At 44.0% G+C, this 21,846-nt stretch overlaps 1 pseudogene; it reads left to right on the forward strand.

The window, feature by feature from the left end:
• The first annotated feature begins 20,854 nt into the window (after positions 1–20,854).
• LOC138460345 (U2 spliceosomal RNA) lies at positions 20,855–21,032 on the forward strand (annotated as a pseudogene).
• Positions 21,033–21,846: the final 814 nt, after the last annotated feature.

The following is a 21,846-nucleotide window of genomic DNA, read 5'->3' on the forward strand; positions in this document are numbered from 1 at the left end:
AGTCCTAATGATGCTTCTGAACTCTAAATGTTTAATTATTTCTCTCAGGGACTGCAAACAGGCCAGGGGTAACCTATATTGTCGCACAAATGCTGTCTCCCTACCATATCCTTAGGGCGAGTGGCAATATGCAAATCGGTAAGCCCTCAATCATAGGTATCTTTAGCAAATACATCCTTGAATGTCATCAAAAATCTTTAAAATCTTCTTAATTGGTCTGTTTCCTCTTCATTTGTGCAAGCATCTGCAGCTTCAAATTGCTCCTCTACCATGTGAAGTCATCAAGAAGAGTGACTCCTGTACATTCCTCTAGCTGTGTGTCAGTGTCCCTTTGGAAAGCTGCCATCCTCAAGTAGCTTGGCACATTAGCCTCCACTTCAACTTGCTGCATTTCACCCCACTCTTTTTCTATTTCAGATTCACCCACTTTAAATAGGATTCAATTATCCAGATGACAGCATATCACATATTTTGTTTCGTAGGGGTAAACAGACTGTATCCTGAAAATCCCCTTTGGTTTAGAATCCAATGACTCAGGCAATTCACACTGTTTAGTTACATAGCTTACAGTGATGTTCCCGATCAAAGGGTTGTTTCGATCAGCAGTGTAATGTGATTCCTACATTGCCATACCCTAATGCTGTATTTTCTTCCAAATGAATGTCCTGGCATCCCTTATTATTCACCAGTATTCGAATGAGGCCATGCCCAATCTCTACTAATGGTATGTATTCACATTCTAGCCCTTGCTGTCTCATGGATTCATTGAGGCACACACATTCATTGGGCCCTTTCATCTGTTGTCCCTTTCTATACTTTAATGCTATAGCAAATTGTCTGGTGAAAGCAGGAATAGTGACAACGTTCTTTACCTGAAACTGAACTGCATTTGGCATCATTTGGGAAGACTGGCAAATTTGTCTTTTGTTCTCAAATTCAGGTGCCACTCCACCCGGCCTAGACCAAACCTTTTGATTCACGAAATCTAAAACCATACACATTCTGTGCATGATGTAATTTCCCAAATAGAATATTTTTTGTTGCACATACATTCCAAACATTGTGATGAATGCTTCTGGAACCAATTGTGTGTCATGCACCTTCCCAAAATTGTTTGCCCCAATTCAGGGTCGTCCAGATCAAACATTTGTTGATTTTTCATTTTAAAACTTGGTATTTCCTCTCTGTTAAGCATTTGTTTACACATGTTTTCATTAATGGAACTCTTTTCCAGCTCTAGGGCCAGCACTGCTTCAATCATTTCTGGATGACAATTCACATGCAACGGGATTCAGGCCTGCCCTTCTTCCATGTGTATCTCTGCAATTGTTGAAATATATTTTCCTGATCTGACTCTGCTGGTTTGCAATTTTGCTAATTTAGATAAAAATACAATGGGTTTCATTGCAAGATTGCCGGTCCGGGCAAATCGATGCTGGTATTACCGTACTCGCAGCGTTTACCGGACTGGATTATTAGGAGCCACGATGACAGTGTCACCGGCATCGGCAGGGACCCGGCATGACCGGCCTCACCCTTGCCGGTATGAGCTTCCACATGCGGCAGCCATGCCAGTGGCACTGGCATGCCACAGTTAAGTGCATATTAAGAGGTGCACGGACATGCAATTACCGGCATGGATATGCCAGTAATAATGGATACAATCATGCCGTTAACACCAGTATTGTGGTGCAGGCGTTAATAGGAATCTGGTGTGAAGAAACCTGCCACAGGTGCACACAATCTGTACAGGTGGAGGTGATGGAGTCTGGCACAGCACAAACAGAGCACTCCCACACACCACAACCCTCCAAACCCACAATGCTACCATTAGCATTAGCAGTACTGGAGCTGGAGGACATACATGCACTGCTACTCTTTATGGAGGCAGTCAGCCAGAGAATTCAGCGGAGGCGCAGGCGGAGAAGGAGGGCAAGATTGGGCCAGCACATGACCATTGCGCAAGCAGTTGTTCCCCGCAGGCAGCCACCAATCCCCTGCCTAAGGACCAGCCCATTCAACCTAACCCCTGCTCAAATCCACACCCTGTACCGGCTGGACAGGGACACCATCACCACAATAGTGGACCTCATTCATGATGAACTTGTGAGCCTGATCAACATCTGGACAGCCATCCCTCCCCTTGCTGAAGGTAGCATCTGTGCTGTACTTCCTTGCCACAGGCACTTATCAGCACACAGTGGGGCAGCTGCATGGAATCTCACAACCCTGTTTCTCCCGTGTGCTCAAATGGGCGGTTGATAAACTTAGAGGTTACATATATATTACAACAGACAGAATACTGTAATTGAGGAGTAAACAAGAGACCCCGGTTACAGATGGGTCAAATAAGAGCAGTAATGTACAAAAGTGTAACTAAGCAAAAAGATGAACAGTAGCATAACTAACTAATAGCATAACAAGTCAGTGGTAAGACAATGATGGTATCTTAGTGAGAATGCTTGCTAAACAGACAGTTTTTTATACTTTAAAAGTGAGGAAGGAGGGTTCCTGTCTCAGGAAGATGGGGTAGAGTTCCATTGTTTGGCCGCTTGGACTTGGAAACTTGCTCCTCCAGCTGTTTTTAGATTGAATCTTGAAACTACCAAGTTGTGAGAGTGAGTTGATCTGGTGGTATGTGTGCATTGGTGTTCATAGATTTTTAAGACAGGTATTTCGGGGCAGAGTTTGTGAGGCATTTGTGTGTGATGGCCAGGATGCGTAGTGTGATTCTGTCATGAATGGGTAGCCAATTGTCATTATGTCTGTGAGTGGAAATGTGGCAGGATCTGGGAAGGCTAAGTGCGCTCTCAGAGAATTATTCTGGAGTACCTGGAGTCTATTTAGGTTGTGTTCAGAAGAGCCAAGGAATAATGTGTTGCAATAGTCAAGTTTGGATAGAGCAGGGGGCTTTGCTGCCAGGAGAAGATGTTTTCCAGGGGGCTCTGCTAGCAGGAGTAGTTGCTTGCCGGGGGGCTCTGCTGGCAGGAGTAGATGTTTGCCGGGGGCCTTGCTGGTGGTTGATGGTGGCTGCTCCGGCTGCTGGCCAGCATGTGTTTCCTGTTGGCAGGGGGGCTTTGCCGTGGATGGTGTAGCACGCTTCGGTCTTGCCATGGAGGTAGACGGCTCCTGGCTGGAGGCAGTGTCTTTGCCGCGGCGGCCAACGTGCAGTGGCTCTCCGGGATGTTGTGGTATGTTCGGCCTCACTGTTTGTTCCTATGCCTGTGGGGGACAATGAGGCAGAGCATTAATTATGGGTGTGCATCCATCTGACATACATTGATTCTAGTACATTCCACGTCATGGGCATTCTCATGGACATGTTGGAGGGCCTGACAGGGTGCACACAAGAATGGGGGGGGGCTGCAGTGTCGAAGTATCCTTCTGGTGCGGCCATCTTGTGCACGGTGTCTGTTGGGTGGGGTACAGGTGTCTAGTGATTTGCGTGTTGTGGCCAAGCCACAGGGGCTCTGTGCCATTTGGAGTTTCATTGTGGAACTGATGTGCTCCCATTCTATATGTTGATGCATTGCTGTTTACTCTGCGTGTATGGACATGGTAGGTGTGAGAGCCGTGCAACTGGTGGTGGTGATGTGTGCATCTTGCCATGAGGTGACACGGTGGTGATGGCTGGCAGTTGCACAGTGATGTGTGAGTGTGTCCGCATGCAGATGGTACTTGTGTTGGCAATACAGGCGTCATGTTGGGTGTGTCAGTGTTGTATGTGTTTGTGGCAGGTACATTGTAGTTGTGTGGGAGGTGAATGAAGGTGTGTGGTGTGACTTTGGGATTATGATAAGGTACATTCACCGTCATCATCCGATGTTGCAGCTCCCATCTCTGCATTTTCAACACCCTCAATACACTCCATGTGGATGACAGTGCTGTAGGTCTACTCCCAGGACGTCAGTTTGGGGGAGAGGCGGTCTGCCTCCTGTGGCTAGCCCCTGGCTGCGCTCTGCTGCAAGGAGGTTGCGGACCCACAGACGCAAATCGTCCCAGTGCTTACGGCAGTCAAGGACAGTCTGGGGTGTTGTCCCCACTGCCGATATCTTGTGGACCACCTCCTCCGATATGGCTTTTTGTGTAGTTGGGCTGGCCACTGCAGGTCTGCACAGAAGATGACATTGTCATGTGCGACGAGTGTGTCCGCCAACATTTTCAGCTCAATCTTATTGAATCTTGGTTTACGACAATGGACGGTGCCTTGCCTGGATGACAAGATGCTCAAGTTTGTTGCTGCCTACTCAGTTATCCTGTTGGACTGCTGTAGACTGAGGATTGCAATGGATTGCGTTTTTAAAGATGGGCCACGGTGCATTTCCCATTCCCGCATTATGATGTTGTTTCCGGTGCCGGTATTACCAGCATCAGGGGACCGGTAATTACGGCATCTTAGGTGTCGGTGCCTGCGGCATTGAGAGTACCGTTTACAGCATGCCAGAATGCATGTGCCCGCTGGCTCGGAATCTACTGTAGATTGTGGCAGCAGTGCTACATGGAGACAGTAGCACCGGCATGCCGGTTATTTACTTTTTTTTACTGGCAAACTCGTAATGAGGGCCAATGTGTTTCAATCTATCTGTTGCTGCCAATTTTTCCTGGGGTGCAGACAAATCTCTAAAGATTGTTTTTCCTTTTCTCCATGCATTTCACTCTGGCACATGAGGATGCCAGTGACACCAGGCCCACAGCCATTTAGAAGATACACTTTCACTGCACTTTCCGATCTAGTAATGGTGTGACATTCTTTTGCACTGTTACTGTGGCTCATTACCTTTTTCTTTTTTTTTTTTTGCCCAATGACCACAATACCCCATTTACCCCATCAATAAGAGAGGATAGTCTCCTTTTTTTCCTATAAGGAATGGAATCTCATCAATTGGTGTGACCACCACCTCCTGTCTCATTCAATGTCTCCCTATCTTGATGTCAATTTCAGTGACACCCTCGACTGGTATTTCTTCCTTATTGAAATTATGCACAGGGCCTTCACTCTGCCTCAATATCAGTATGTGCTCCGGGGATTTTCCCTCATGTATGCTTTGCATACATTTCTTTGACATCACTGTTGCCTGGCCACCTGTGTCAATAATTGCGAGCGTGCTACACTTCTCCTCAATAGTAATAAGGGCATACATAATACTCTTCCTCCCATTCTTCCAACACACATAGGAAATGTGAATTGTTACTGATTTCAGGGCTTGCTTTCTTTAGGCTGGCCTGGCTTCTTCCTAGGTAAAGGGGCATTTAAAGTCACATTTTACCCCCCTTTTTGCCCATATCTCTTTGTAGCTCCATTTTTATTTTGTTGGATGCAGGACATATTTGAAGTTTAGTCACTGACTGCCCCTCTGTCTTGGGACCATCAGTGTTCATCCCCCATGTGTCTACTGCTTTTTCACCATTGCCTGGGTCCTCTCCACTTACCTCAATTCTGGAACCTAGTGATTCTGTATTTTCACAAGTGTCATACGGCACCATATCAGTTCCAGGTGGGTGAATCTTAACGTACCTGACAATAAGGTACACCAGGTAAATTTAAGGAGAGGTTGAAGAGCGTACCTGGTTTATAAAACCTACACACTCTAAAGCACTCAATCTCTAAATTTCTATGGCAAAACACTCTATAGGGATTCATAAAGTAGACTCTTTCTTAATAATACTCCATCTCTGGAAGGGTGTCTGATTATCAAGAAGAATTCAACCTTAATAAGGGTACACCTAATTCCTTAATCAAAGCAATACTGTTTTGAAGAGGGAACATCCGAGTATGCCTTCCATTCCGAAAGACACCCCAACTGGTAGAAGCAGCAATGACAACATGGCCGTCAATCATACGAGCTCACAGCAATTCCCCTGCTCCCATGATGGAAAACGAGCACAAAAGATACCCTGTCAGCAGACCTTACAATCCTGCAGTAATACGAACTCTACACAGAGTGGTTCAAGACACTCAAGACAGAACTGGAACCAGCTACATGGACAGAATAGACTAAAGCGCCAAGAAGCCATGCCACAAGTTGTTAGAGACATCATGACGACATAGCCACGTTAGACAGGAAGCACACATGCAATCCGCACATTTGGGATACTCAAACACCCAACCTACATGAATAACACGCGTGTACAGCTCTATGAGGTAGAGGACAGTGACATACAAATACTGTCTGCACGTTTATTATTTTGCCACTTCGGCTTATAGCAGCAATGCAGGAACGCAAGACACCAGAAGAGCAGTGTACATGTTTGCAGACGCTTACATGCAACTAACCCTTCGGCGTGACAGGAGCACTCAAGGGACATGGCAGCCATGACGCAGTAAACTATGGACAATATGGAAAACACATACTAGAAACCAGACTAGGCCTTAGGAAATAGAGTAGGCCATGATCGTCTTAGAGAAATCTCAAGCCTGCAAGTAGCTGTGCAAGCAGAACAGCTACGACAGAAGCAACGGCACTGCCAAGGCCATAAAGTTGCAACAAACATTTCACAGGCAGAGCCAAGATGACTTTTTTTGTAACACAAAGAAGGGCATCACACAACTGTAAATTGTTAAAAAGGCAGTATGGGAGTACCATTTCGAACAAACCAGAGGCGCTACATAGAATAGTGGCCGAGGCAATGCAGGGTCCGTTTTTGGAATACAGCAGGATAGGGGGAGAAACACTATATATCCCTATTCTATCCCAACAAATAGGAAAAAACTATCCTTAGGAAGTGCTGATGTGCCGCTTACAATAACAAGGACAGTAAAAGACGCCAAAGAGAAATCATTTTTGAAAAACAGTAACAACATCAAGGTTGTTAGACTCCTGCATGTCCTAGGTCACTATACAACCCCTTAGGGGACTAAAGGCAGCAATATGTAAAAGTAAAGTTTACACCCTGGACTGAGAACACATATCCAGAGATAACATGTCAGGACTGTCTATTGTGGGTACATGTTACTTTTACTATCCCATAGACAGCACAAGACTTCCCAGGGTGACTCTACATTTAAAAACAACATCAAAAAAATGTTTTGGAAAGAAAATGCTTAAACCAATGTTGTCATACTACTGTAGTGTAGATGTTTTAGTACAGTAGATTCTCCCAAATGGGAATGAGCCAGCTTTCCAAAGAAGACACATGAGAACTAACATATAGGCCATATAGCCCTGTCCAATAGAATGTTAGATAGTGGGAAGGGGCATGAGGCTACAAGACAAAACATATAAAAGACATATGTGGGGTTGTTCATAGTAAGGTAGAAGATGTTTTAGTTCTCCATCATGTAACAACCACTGTCACAGAGCCAAGATGACACCGGCTGTGGCAAGGAATACTCCAGGCAAAATACAGACTAATTCAAAGCATGAGTGGTCTCCAAACAGGTGACCAGGCCAAGCTAATACTGGGTCTAGAATCGGAGGCTGGGAAGGAGCAACTGTCCCATGACCAGATAGCGGTTTGCAACAAACTCGTTACTCTCCAGTGACTCTTGTATGATGACAATGGAGCGTTCTCATGGGATTAGTCTTCTACACACTATTGTAACCCCGGACACATAGTTGCACCATGCTGACACATAGTATACATGTATTACAAACATGTGTCTTGCGAGCTCAGAACAGAGTTTGTCCCAGGGTTAGGGGCCCACGGCCTGTCCAATCAGAACCCTTGGGTCTAGGGGCAGATGGCGGGGGCTCTGTCCAATCACAGGGCACGCTCACTGTAACAAATTTCATGTAACAGTTTCTAGGGATGATCCAAGCATACCACCTGAGACAGCCTCATCCACCCAACTAGTGATGCCGATGATGACATCACCAGGTATGAAAACTGGCCTGCGAGCCTGAATGCAGCAAGATGTGCTTGGACTTTCCTCCATGCATATGACCCCTGTGTGTTTGTTGTCTGTAATAAACAGCAGTGAAATGTTGCTACTTGTGTGCACCTCAACTTCTTTGGGACAGGGGAAGGAGTTAGGGCCTTCAGTGAGCTGGGTGCCTGGGAACTCCTAGCACGGCTCTGCCTACCTGGGGGTCCCCCTAACAGTTTAATTCAATATATCATAAAAACACTTTCAATTAAAAACATCAGAAAGTGGCATGTGCTTTATAAAGTGACAGGTGGATCTCACCACAATAGTGACTAGTGCAATGTACAGCAAATAATAAAAACTCATGTGCAAATCACAACATGTTCAATTTACACAAACAATGGGCCTCATTACGAGTTTTGTGGCAGCCATGGAGCTATTAGCTCCATGGCTGCCACCAAACCGGGCTCCTTTACCGGGTTTCCAGAATGGGGAATTACCGGGTCATTCAAGTTTGCAGGGCCTGGCAATTCCTCCCTCTGGGAACCCGGGCCCGGACCTTCCCCATTCTCATCTGAGCCCCCACAGGGCTCAATGGGAATGGGAGAGGGAGCTAACAACGGGCTGATTACGACCGGCCCGTTGTTAGCTCCCTCTTCCCCTCGAGGGACCCGGTAACGACGCCTGGTTTTACCAGGTGTCCTTACCAGGCGTCCTTACCGGGTCCCGTGAGGGGACCTCGTAATTTCGCGGAACGGATTTAACGGGTCCGCCTCCATTAGCGGAACCTGTTCACCCGTTCCGCGAAGGACGTAATGAGGCCCAATGTTTTCTAAAAACATGTTTCTAAAAGTCCACAATTGTGCATTTAACAATTACACAAAAGATGTCAAAATCATAGTTGTAAATGCATGTATAGGCAAAGGTCTCTTATGCATTAGTATGTTTTGTTCATTTGTTGTTATACAATCACAACAATACAAATGTTTATATTCAAACCCAGCAAGTTTCGTTCCTTATCTGCAGTATACCATATAATCGGGAACTTCTTCAGGGAAACAAGAGAACATGCAGATGGCCAAAATGGCCATGATGGACAAATGTCAAATGATCTGCAAATAATAGTCTTGAATGCATGTACAGGCAAATGTCTCTTATGCCTTAGTATCTTTCATTAATTTGTGTTTCTACAATCACGAGATTGCACATTTTATTTTCAAACCCAACATGTTTCGTTCCTCATCTGCACTATTCCATATATCCAGGAACTTCTTCAGGGGAAAAAAGTGAACACACAGATTGCCAAAATGGCCTAGCTATAATTAATTGATTAAGGAAAAGCCCAAATGCCTTCTGGACACTCTAATTATATTCACAAATACTACATTCTTGTGGAGTATATATAAATCAACTTCTTGTTAATAATCACAAGTGTCTTCCAAGGTTGCTGTATGGGTAAAGCGACACCACTACTTTCAAATCTGTGGTTAAGTACCAAATGCAGCTGCAGAATCAGTATTTCCTGCGCAGAACCTCATCTTAAATGTCAGATCACGAGAGCCCAATGATGTGGGGTGCTGATCTTTCTCAAAAGTTGTGTCTGATACTTCAATCTTTCTACTTCATTGCTAGTGATATGATGTGCTGACTCAATTGCTACTCTGCTGCTATCCCTCTTAATGGTGGGGGATGTGGCATCTCATACGTGAATGCTCGAGTGTGGAACCAGATTTGGGTACAGTGCTGAAAATCTTGCTCGCTGTTTCAAGAAATGGAGCCTTGCTCACTCCAAGTCGCTCACTATCAAGATAGTACAGAATCAGTATTTACTGTGCAGAACCTCATTTTTAATGGTGGAGCGACACAGACATTCTGCACATTCATTTGACTGTTGTTTCTGTGAGCCACACAGTTTCCCTCTATGCTCAGACAACATTTTAACTTGCACCTCAAAGCATTGGAATCTTCATATCCCTAAACTCATCCCTCTGTATTCTAGGCCGGTAAAGGTTGAACTCACCGTGATCAGACCTGTTCTGGTACCTTTCCCGGAGACTGATTCCTGTTTGTGTTTCTCCTGAATTCCCATGACACACGAGGTGGGGAGCCTGTGGCGACTGCCCTCTAACCATGGTCAACTTGTGTAGAGGACTGAACTTATTGGCGAGGTACATAGCTGACATTCTGTCTTTCAGGTGAATGGAATTGTTTCCTCAGTCGACTTCCATTTTCAATGAATCTATCTAGATATCTTGGTCTCGCTTGATTGCCATATACCATTGTGGCAGGGTCAAACCTAGTCTGGAGCTCCAATGCTTGGAATGGTCTGTTATACATCTGATTCTGGGTGTTATTTATCTGTGGCATATCATAGAGAAACCCAGCCTTGGGAGAAATACCAAGATATGCATGGCTAATATATGTATTTCTGTCACTGGGACCGATGTATTGGAACACATGTGTTTGGGGTGGTGTACTCTATTAGGCCACACCCCTCTGCTTGTGTGGTGTGTCATTCCTTTTTTGGCTTGAACTGTCTCTAATGCAATCTTTCCAGATTTCACCTCCAAAATTGCAGGTGTAGACTCTTCTGTTTTTTGCTTTGGTTCCTTACTTCTGGCCTCTCCCTTCACATGAGAGATTATTTCATAGATCTGAGTGGCTTGTTCAATGATCCATTCTAAGGATGCATCTATGATAAATGTGTGCACCAGCTGAGAAACAATGTCTCGCAGCAATCCGTAAAAGAACACAGTCTTAAATTCTGCTGAGTTTGGGTCATAGTGCACATTAAAACGTGATAATGCCCTCTTTAGGTTTTGTAGGAATTGGCGAGGAGACGCATTTGGCTGGGTGGACATGCTGTAAACGGCCTTTTTTGCCACTTGAATAGAATGAAATGGCTAGAACTACCTTTGAATCTCTTTTTCAAAATCTTCCTAAGAAAGATTCTGTTGCTCATTTAGGGCTAGAATAAGGCTAGTAGATACATATTCGAGGGTAAGATGAAAACATCTTTTGAATTTGGCCATGGTAATTTGCAACAGTTGAAAACATTCAATTACACTCTCTTGGTGGTCCTCAATTGTGGTATCCAATACCTTTTTAAAGGGTTTGATTAGGGCCTTGATAGATTTAATTATCTTCAAATGCATTATTTGATATATTGTCCTACTGCTGCATGGTGAGTCACTTTGAACCCCCTTTCGCTGTGCTGGGATGGCAGTCTCACATCCAGCATTGGAGAGCAGACAGTTCTTGGTGACTGAACAACAGCTGGTCCATTTTCCAGACTGTGACTGCATTCAGCATGCAGAGTGATGCCTTGCTGCTTACAGGGATTCAAGAACGGCTCCGTACACTTATCACCCTTGTAACTGAATTCTCGTCTTATCACACTACACTGGGCTTGGAGAAACTAAGTTTGACTGTAAAGGGCAGAATTCACTCTTGTCAATTGAACAACTTATTCCTGCTTTTTAGCAACTTGCATTTTGCAATGATCAGCTGTTTGAACTCTTCTATCATTCTCATCCATAAGTCTAAAAATGTAATCTTCCATCGCTTGCAATTCCTTGGCTTTTTCACTATCACCCTTTCTGAGTGTCTGAATTTCTGCAATTGCTAGGTCCCAATCTTTTCCAAAGCCCTCAAATTTATTTTCTAAATGCATTAATTCTTCCTCACTCTGAAAACTCTTAGAGAGAAACTCAGGTTCTCACAAAATGCTGGACATGTAATCATCTTTATCATAAAAATATACCCACAATAAACAGTGACACTCGTTTCTTTTTAAAACTGTGCCCTTCAGCGTTTATCTATATTTTCTCAAAATATGGGCAATGCGCACATGCAGTTTATATAGTGCCATTAGAGGTACAGAGAGAAAGAACATTTAGCAATAAACAAAGTCAATTCATATTTCACACGCTGAACCTGCATTCCATATAGCTCAATGAAAGCAAAAGTATTCTGATTGTATTTTTTACAAAACTTCCCTCAAAGAAGTTTGGCAGGCAAACCCAGAATTATCTATGGAACTTTTACCTACCTTCAATGCTTTCACCAGCTTGTAACTGGCTACCCACATGCAACACTCACTCCACTATATTCTATTGCATACAAACACTTTGTTACTTGTATGCTTACCAATATGCCTAAAGGATCTGCGCTTGCCGAGCCAGCGAAGGACAGGCTCTATGCCCTCGGTCTCAGTTCAGCTTTGAATTTCCACTGTCTTACTCCTCCTCCTTTATGTTTTGCAGTCTACCTCTCAGTCACAGTCAGCCTGGTCTATCTGCCTGTGACCGTGCCCAAATTACCCCTCTTTCTTCAATTTTCTTTCTCCCTCTTTTGGCAGCAAAAATCCCCTCTTTCACTTCTGTGACTCTTCTTAGCCTCCTTACTACATGCCCACTTTAATTATATAGCCCTACACAAAGTATATGATCTACCTGCCCCTGAATGTGATGTCATATGTCAATCAGACACCTCCTCTGAATGGCCAAACCTCATAGAAAGTTCCTGAAGTCCCTATACGATTCTTTCATCATCTTTGAGCAGAGTTTGAGTTCAATGAAAACCAGAATCAACGAGTTACATTTCTTATTCTGGCTTCCAGCGTTAGCACACAGCTATGGGCCTTCTTTGAGCAACATGATTTTACACATTCCAAATTCTCTAACCCTCATGTCTCCCCATTGCAAAAGCAGCTTTGATTCCTGCATATCATTTCTAAGCAGCATCTCAGTGTCTTTGTCTGCAGCCAAAATAACATTGCAGTTTGCAACCTAAGTTTGTACCAATAATTTGCACAATGTGCTATGGACTCAGATGTCCTATTCTAAACACTAATTGAAGTTAATCATGTTAGAAGTTAAAAATTAGTCACTATACTACCTGCAAATGGGCACCGTCCAGGCCTGACAGGGTAAGTCCCAAGTTACCCTTCCACTCTGTTTTGTATGAATTTTCAATGCTGTCTCACCTCAGTGTCTCACATCCACTTCTCCATTCTTTACCTTTCTAGGGCAAACCCAGAATCTTCACGCCTTCCTTTTTTTTCTTGTGTGCTAGGGGGGTTCCCTTTTCACTATCAATTCTTGTTCCTCCAATCTAGCTTCTGATATTTCCACCGCCGACTGCTCAAAAGCTGTTGCCTCCTTCTCAAATGTTATCACCTCCTTCTCAATTGTTACCACCTCTTTCTTATTGGTTACTGACTCTGCCTCAAATGATTCCATCTCCTCTTCATTCATGTCCCCTTCTCACGTCCAGCACCCCCTAATCACTCCTCCTATCACATTCCAGCACTATTGTAACACTTGCCACAATCTTTTTCAACAACCCACACCACCGACTGGAGCTAGCGGATTTTATAGTGTTCTCCCTCCACCACCTGGATGGGTTTCAAGTGAGGGTCTGCACCTGTTGCATGTAATTTGGGGAGGTGGGGGCTGTGAATGGATGTCCTCCCAGTATGCACCCGAAGCTTATTTGGCTCAAGGCGCTGGCTCCAGTCTATTATTGGCTGGATAATGTGTTGGGTGTTAATCTTTCTCTTCTAACCATTCCTGCCACCGCTTGAACTGCGCTCAGATCGTCATTGTTTCTAACATGTAGTTTAAAGGCTGGAAACACACTGGTTAAGCTTTGGTAACATTGTGGTCCAGTAGCATGTGGAGATCTAGCAACATTGCATCGGTGACAGGAGAATTTCTTTCCACAGAAGAAAGCCACTGAAAGTCTCCTTCCGATGCTGAGCTGTCAGTGTTCGGGAAACCACAAACTCAAAACATTGCATTGCAACCTCCTGGAGAAGATTCCTTTGAACCAGTGAGTACCTTTGGAACAGTATCTAAACACAGCAAGCAATGAGCAAAGAGAACACATTGGCCCTCGTTCCGAGGTTGGTGCTAGTTATGGCGCTATAAGCGAAATGACTAGCACCAATACCGGTAACGCCACCGACTTGGTGGTATGGGGATTTACCGGTCCAGTCCGACCTTGGCAGGACCGGTAAATCCCCATTTGAAAAGCCCATTCCCCATTCCCATTTGAGCCCCAATAGGGCTCAATGGGAAGGCGTCAATAACGGTACCACAAATTGCGGTACCGTTATTGACTCCGGTATCCCTTTGCGGGTCCCGTCCTTAACGCCTGGTAAAACCAGGCATTAAGGGAAGGACCCGCAAAGGGACCTCGGAATAGGGCGCAAAGGGATTACCGGCACCGGTGTCATTACCGGTGCCGGTATCCCTTTGCGCCCACTTTGTAATGAGGGCCATTTTGGATGGAGAAGCTTTTTTTTCTCCAATGTTATACGTTTGGGTCTGCTAAGGGAGAGCTATAGGCTCCCCTCATTTGGCAGGAGAGTACTAGTGGTAATCCCAACTGGTAATGTTAGCAACAAAACTGTCAGGATAGGACTGCCTTATCGACCCAGTGGGATTGAGTCGGTGACGGCTCTCCAGGCTGAATTGAGGTGTGATACATTATTTATCCTATGTCAATATTGTCATCATGAGCTGTGCTCAGTTCTCATGCTTCACCTTTTCGATCAGTGTAACGCCTGCTTCACCAACAAATCGGTTCCAGTTTTCTGCACCCAACTTGTATGTGCTCTCACTAGGCTTTCCAGGTTCAAGTTTAAACTGAAAAAAAGCAGTCAAATCCTAATGAGATTCAATCTTTGCTGTTGAGTGGAGACTTGAAAAAGAAAATGTTCATGCCAAGTTGCTGCATGTGGTCGTTCCTTGTATTTGCTTCAATTTTTAACAAGAAATGCCTGGAGACGGGGTGGTCAAAAAGAGGACCTGCGCGGAACACGCCCTGTCTGATGATATGTGCCGAACACATCCCCTTTTAAGTCTGTTATGCTCATTGATCAGCTTTTCTTTCTCAAAGTGTGCCCCTGATGTTTTTCCCTTTCCTCCTAATGCTTAAAGCCCATACCGTCACTGTAGCAAAAATGGATTGGCAAGTTTTCCAGCCAATACCCAAAGTATCGCCCCTCCCTCTCCCACCGCCTTGTTCTTCTAGTGCACACTGAGTGTTTTGAACTGCTTTTTTCTGTTTCTTCAATGATGCTCTAAAATCCCTTTCAGCAATGATTCTCTTTTTAACATCCACCATCCTTCCTTTGTAGCTAAGAACTGTTGCTTTTTTCGCGGCCATAACTAAGCATCTCTTTGCTGGGACAAACACTGATGACAGAAATATGAATCTTGTGTTATCTTTCCCTTCCCACTAGACCATTGCCAACAGACACATTTTAATGGAGGTCCATAATTGCATTCCAACCGTTTCACCCAGTTAAGCCAAGCATCTATGTCATAAGTTTCCACCCACTCCACACACAAGTCCAGTGCATGTGTAGAGCGTTTCCAACTTTTGTATTTCACCGCCAGCACACAGAATCATTATTGTCTTTATGCTTTGCTATTATAAACAGGTTTATGTGGGCCGTCATTACTCACGTGTAATGAGGTAACCTAAACCTAACATTCTGTGAGAATTATCAGTGTGCAGTTACACTCTTATCCATTCCTCCTCTACCAAAGCTTTTCCAACATCATTTTCACATTTTCCGCCTATTTTGTTCAATGTAATGGTAGATTGTGATATTGTTACTACAAATGTCAGTAATTTACCTGCCTCCTTCTACCAAATTATATTTATGTTCTATCGGCTTTTGGAGAACGCCCGACCATGTCCTCTTTACCCCAGCTGCTAATCTTGCAAATTCTAGGGTGTCCATTCACCATTACAGCAAGGTGTCCCTAAACGCCTGATAAATTATGGACCTATCCTCAATATATACATTTCCAGCCATGTCCATCATCCTGACCAACAGAGCGTCTTTGTTCTTTTTACAAGCGCTTTGCATTAAGGCGCTATATAAATAACACATCATTATCATTACTGTGTGCTCATACATGTACACAAAAGGCTTGACTCAGCATTTGTAGGAAATACCCACATTTGCCTTTCAGACTTTTTTGCCTGTCTCCATATCTTAATGATTGTTGCCATCAGAATTGGAAGCGCTATCGAACTAAACTCATAAGTTCAAATGGTTTAGGAGAGATCCTTATTAAGCTTGTCATCTAATCACCTGCACAACATCAAATCTATCTCCCATGTGTTGCTATATTTCTGCCCTATAGTAGGCTTTGTAACACAGTGCCTGTAATCCCCCTTTGTAATAACGCAGCATAGCTAATACTACGTTACGTTATAGGGCATTTGTATAGCGCTTTTTACCATTGGAATGATTTCAAAGCGTCCTCGGAGGCCGTAGTCCAAGTCAGTGGAGAGAGGAGGGTAGCAAACAGTAGTTGGGTGCACTTAGTATGTGTGCTGCCAGGGCGTATTGAGTGGTGTGTAGCTGCTTTCTAGTGCTGGGCGTGGTGCTGAGGTTATGTGAGATCAGTAGGATGTGAGCAGCAAGGCCAGGTATACTTGGCTAGCTGCATTCTGGTGGAGCTTGTGAATGGGATTATGTGTACAGCTAGGCCAATTTCTTATAGCTGTGTTCTAAAGACTGCTCATCTGTTCATGGAGGTGTGCAAGCATGTGTGCAGCTAGGCTGAATTATTCAACAGGTATAACTGCATTCTATTGTTTGTTGGTGCAGAGGACAGAATTAGCATATTTGTATGTTTGCATGTCTGTGCATAATGGAGGGAGTCCCAGTTCCTGATAACCTTCCAGTGCCTGGCGGGGTGACCGTATCTCTCTTTTGATATTCAGGGTTTTAGTTTGAGCGATTGCAGGTCTGTGGTCATCCCTGTGTCTTGTTGCTGATTGGAAGACACCTTCTCAGAGTGCAGTTACAACCAGTTCAGTTCTATTGGTCCTACGACTTCATCCTAGAAATTATGACTGGTGCTCTATGAACCTGAAAGATCCAGCATCAGCGTCTGTGGTCAGCCCTGTGTCATGTTGAGTCTGTAATTGCTTGCTGGAGACACCATCCCAGTGTGCAGTTGCCTCCAGTTCTGTTATATCGGACGCATAATTACATCCTAGATGTGATGACTGGTACTCATTAAGCCAAAGGGTCCAGCATCCGGTCAGGCCTTTTTGTTGATGCTGTGTGTGACTGACAGTATTACGTGCAGAAGATGTTTTGTTCTCTTAGTCCGGTTGTAAGCAAGGCATGGCATCAAACAGTAAGACAGACACAAGGGATCACAGTTCAAGGGAGTTTATTGAACTACAGTTGGGTTTGAAAATCGCCTATCTTAACCTAAATCTAAAGATGGGAGCAAGCTACAACCATCAAATAAAAATAATGCAGTTCTTGTGGTGTTGTGTCAAAATAAAAGGGCCTATACTAATACACCTATTACCAATCCATACTTATAAATACAAATAGTGTGGGAAACAATGTTATGCAAAAGAAAAGTGTTTAAGAAATTATATGTCCGGATGTTCAAGCCGTTCACTTCCCTTCTCCACATTTTCAGCACTTGATAAGGCAGCCCACTCGAGTTTAGCGAGTCTCTGGCTTCTCTGGCACAAGGGTACAGTTAAAAACTTCAACATCATGGCCTTCTGTGTCAAAGTCTTTTTGCCATTCAAAGTCTCTTTACCAGAGGGCCTAATGCAATATGACAAAAACAAAGTTTCTTTCTCCTTAGGGTTTTACGTGAACACATTCTTTGGTGATTTTCTGTTCACCCGGGTCCCCCTCAGCTGGGCCCTGATCCACCTTCTTAGGATTTCACATGTACAAATTCTTGGATGATTTTCTGTTCACCTCAGTTCGCCCTCCACTGGGCTCAGACCCAATTCAACAAAAACCTTCTTGGGTGATTTTTGCTTCACCCCGGATCCCCCTCCGTCAGGCTCAGACACACTTTAACACAAAGCTTTCAATTGATCTCCCTCTGTCAGGCTCGGACCAACGTTACCAACTTTGCTACAAATGTTCTTTACTCTATCAACATCTAAGACTTTCGATTGAGCGCAGGGTTTTGCTTGACCCGTCATAGGACCACTTTGATTCACAACTCTCTACAACTCTTTCGTGTTTCAACTAGATTTCTTACAGAGACCTTCTGAGCACCCACGTGGTTCCAGACCACTCTGTCAAAGGTATCATATCTTTGTTTCAAAGTTTAATCACTCATTAGCAGTTCCTTCTTACTTGCGTATTTTATCACATGTATTTCAAACAAAATGTGTTCTAGCACTCGGCCTACAATGTTGCTGCTTGCATCCTTGGCTTCAACACAGATGGTCTTTCATCGGTCTCCCCAACTCGCCGGCTGTGTTGATCATTATCGCTGCTTTGTTCTTAGGACAATACCATGGCAGGTAATTCTCCCAGCCGTGATTCTTGACTTGGGAGGGGCCCAGGTATCTCCGGCATACAATGCCGTATTCGTCAGCTTGTTTTCCTGGTCTTACATATTCCAATCTCAAGGACTCATGAAAGCAATTGTTAGGTAACTTCCCTCATTGCATTCCCTTTCTGTTTCACCATCTTTCTTCTCTTGTTGAACTACCATCTTGGAATTGCTGTTTCTTTGTGTGCTTTGCCTCACTCAGAGTGTGCTCTTGTTCTATGCCTTCTATCGGTGTTTGGAAGCTAAATGGAAGTCAGGTGTGTGTGATGGTCAGTAATTGCCTGACTATTGTATTGTGACACGTCAGGTATACGGCCCGGGTGTTTGTCCATTTTATCTCATAGCGGGCTGTCCTTGAGAAAATGTTCAGGTTATAAAGGGGGCGGGGTTGGAGTTCCTTAATATCCTAATTGCTAGAATGGGGTAAAGGTGGTATAAGGAAGGGGATACCACATCTCACCATTCAGTGTCCCACTCCCCGAAGACCCCCCATCCAGGTAGTCCTCCTGCACTGGTACACCCCCAGGAACTGGATCCAAAAGCGATGGCCGTGTCCTGGCCACCTGCATGACAGATCCCTGGGGACTAGTGGGTGAGACACCTTCTGGTTTCTCACACAGTGTGTGGTTTGATAAATTCACAGGCTTCTGTGGCTTTCGGGTTATCATATTCTTTCTCTCTTTATAAGCTTCGGCTTAAGGTGACAACACATTGATGTTCCTTGCCGGTGCTTGCCTCGCCAGTTTATTTGCCTGATTAAAGAGCGTATTCCCTTGAAGGTGGAACGGAGAGAGTCCATTCTAGTGCTAGAGCATAAGTGCTATTGGATCCATTTTCCGGGTCCTGGGTGTATGTTTACAGCGGGTGGTCTGGTATTCCCATCCTAGTTTATGGTTTGAAATGGTGAAATTATGAAGTTACATATGACCCAGCCAGCTATCGCCCCATCTCAAACACGCCTTTCATCAGAAAACTTCTGAACAAAATAATAATAAAGGGACTTTAATGAAACAAACCAACTCCTGAATGGAGGCAATGAATGGTTTTAGACTTTCTAAGAGAACATAATCTACTCTGTGCTCCATCGGGACACTTTAATGACAATGCAAATGAAAACACAGAGTGCACTCATCCTGGTAGGTATCTCAGCTGCTTTTGACACCCATTAGTCACACGATAATCCTGAAATGACTGAAATATATTAGTATTACAGAATTAGCTCTACACTGAATCACCTTCCTCACGGGTAGAATAGAAACAACAATCTTGGGCCCCTACAATTCCCGGCCTCACCCACTAACCTGCCGAGTACCACAAGGATCCATACTCTCACCTCTACTTTTCAACATCTACATGACAGCCCTACTTTACATCATACATTTGGTATCACCTGCTCCAACTGCGTGAATGAGACACAAATAATGAAAGAATGTGCGAGCCACCCATCACCCAATGTCCCAGAAAGAAAAAACTGCCTTGCACAGGTGGATGCATGGATGACAGCAAACAGTCTAAAATGTAAGCCTAGCAAAACAGAGCTGATGCTCTGCAATCCGACAGGTTCTAACTCAATCCAATGGCCTCCTGCGGAAGTTCCAACACTACACTCCTTCTGGAACACTTAGTTTAAGCAATGCTACACTAGTACCCAACACCAATGAGAAACATCAAGGAGGATCCTCTTTTTCAGTTCTTGTCACAAAACTGTGGAACACCTTGCCCCAAACCTCTATGCCTTGAGAACTACCTGACTTTCAGGAAAAGGCTCACACCTTGGCTTTCCAACCAACCACTTTGAAAGAAAAGAAAACTAATAGCAACAGACTAAAAACTGTGCACCAGAAACTTAGGCTAATTCCTGACCAGCATTTTGGAAACTCTTGGAGCTACCATCTGTGGAAACCAAAGCAGACTCATGGACCCTCTCATGCTTTTTAATCTCAGTGAAATCTACCACAAAGAGCCAGGAAGTGACAACACTCTCTCCCCCGCTCTCTACCCCCTCATGCCTCAACTAACCCCTCACTACTGAAATCTTGCACCCTTACACCTCCCACACTCCTACAGGCTGTGACCTAGCTCTAGTGTACTTAACAGATTCAGACCCGACCCATCTTCTATCAACAAGCATGCTGTTAATTTTTGCACTCCACAAACCGGGGGTTGCCCACATGGTTACCCTGCCCGGTTGGTAGCTCCCACAAACAGAGATTTTCATATCGACACACAGAAAAACAGGTACTTCCAACCAGCATCCATCAACATCAAAAAGTTTCTACATCTGCCTTCCTGCTATCAGACTAACACACAATACCTTCCTTTCTTGCAGAGTTATGCACAAGGAAGACAAAATTATTGTCAGAAGAGCGCTATTTAAGACCACTTTACATTATAATACTTAGTATCATACCGGTCAGAAAAGAACCACTTTGGGAAAGAAATTGAATATGGTTAAAATAAAAAGATGACACAGTGAAGTTAAAAGGTTGATGAGGTTAACAAACATGCCATGATGAATTTGGTAGGTACATCTGCTCCAGTAGACCATAATATGAAACATTGACATGTTTAAAAATGAATTCAGAGTAACTAGTTCAATTTCTTAGACGCTACAAAGAATTCACCTAATGCTAGCATTTGACTACTTAGGCAAGGTAAACCTTAAGTAAAATCAAAAGACTAATACCCTATCGCTTCTCGGCCTTTTGGCTAAGATCAAGTGTAGTATCTGTTCTTATCAGTTTAATATCTGATGCGTCCTCTATACTAAATTGATTTTTGGAACAGGCAGATGGAATGGGATCTTGCTCTGTCCACTCCACGCATCAACCTGGTATTGCTGTACCTCCAGGACTGGTGCACAAAAAAAAGAAAAAAAAAGACTAATACCCTCAGAACCCAAGTCATAATTGTACAATAGTGACCAAACACAAAGCACCACTACACTGACAATCCACTGCAACACTGTCACCAGGTATGCAAAACTGGGGGAAGGACTGACTACCAGACAATGTTGATATGTTAGCAGGAATGGTAGGGGGCAGAAGGATCGGACATGGACGATATTGGTCTCCTACAAACAAACCGCCATCAACACCTAACAATGCATGTAAGCAAAAATAACTGAGTATGCCTCAAACGACGATTAAAAAGCAACCTCTGCTCTGCACCCGCTAACCCACTCATTACCCCACCTTGTTACGTGCAGGTTCCAAATATCCAAGAGGCCATGCAACTTACAAAAGCTAGACTTTATAAACAAGGTATCAGATCAGGTGATCCTACCATTCCTGGAAGAAAAGTACTCCTCTAAAACAAGGCCACCTGTACTCCTCCGGTTTAAAGCCTGTGACTCCTCCATCCCCCATTCCCAGGGCGATAAATGCACTGCCAATGAATTGTCTAGTAACACCTGTTAGAGCACGGTTGTATACACAAAGGCTCAAATGTTGCTGAACACTTCAAAAATGGATCCACAGCATGGTGTGCATGACCACTTGACAATTATAAATTAGAAAAAAACACAGTATAATAAATAGCAATCAAATTAAAGTACTTAACACCCAGAAGTGCCCTGTGTAAAAAAAAAACACGTTCTTTACGTAACCTGTTAAAAAGAAAAGTAATAACCGTAAAAATAAAAAAACAATTCAGGTAACGCTCGGTACACCAGAGGACACC

This window comes from Ambystoma mexicanum, chromosome 1p (assembly GCF_040938575.1).
Source record: "Ambystoma mexicanum isolate Mex_15411 chromosome 1p, UKY_AmexF1_1, whole genome shotgun sequence".
NCBI classification, from domain to species: domain Eukaryota; kingdom Metazoa; phylum Chordata; class Amphibia; order Caudata; family Ambystomatidae; genus Ambystoma; species Ambystoma mexicanum.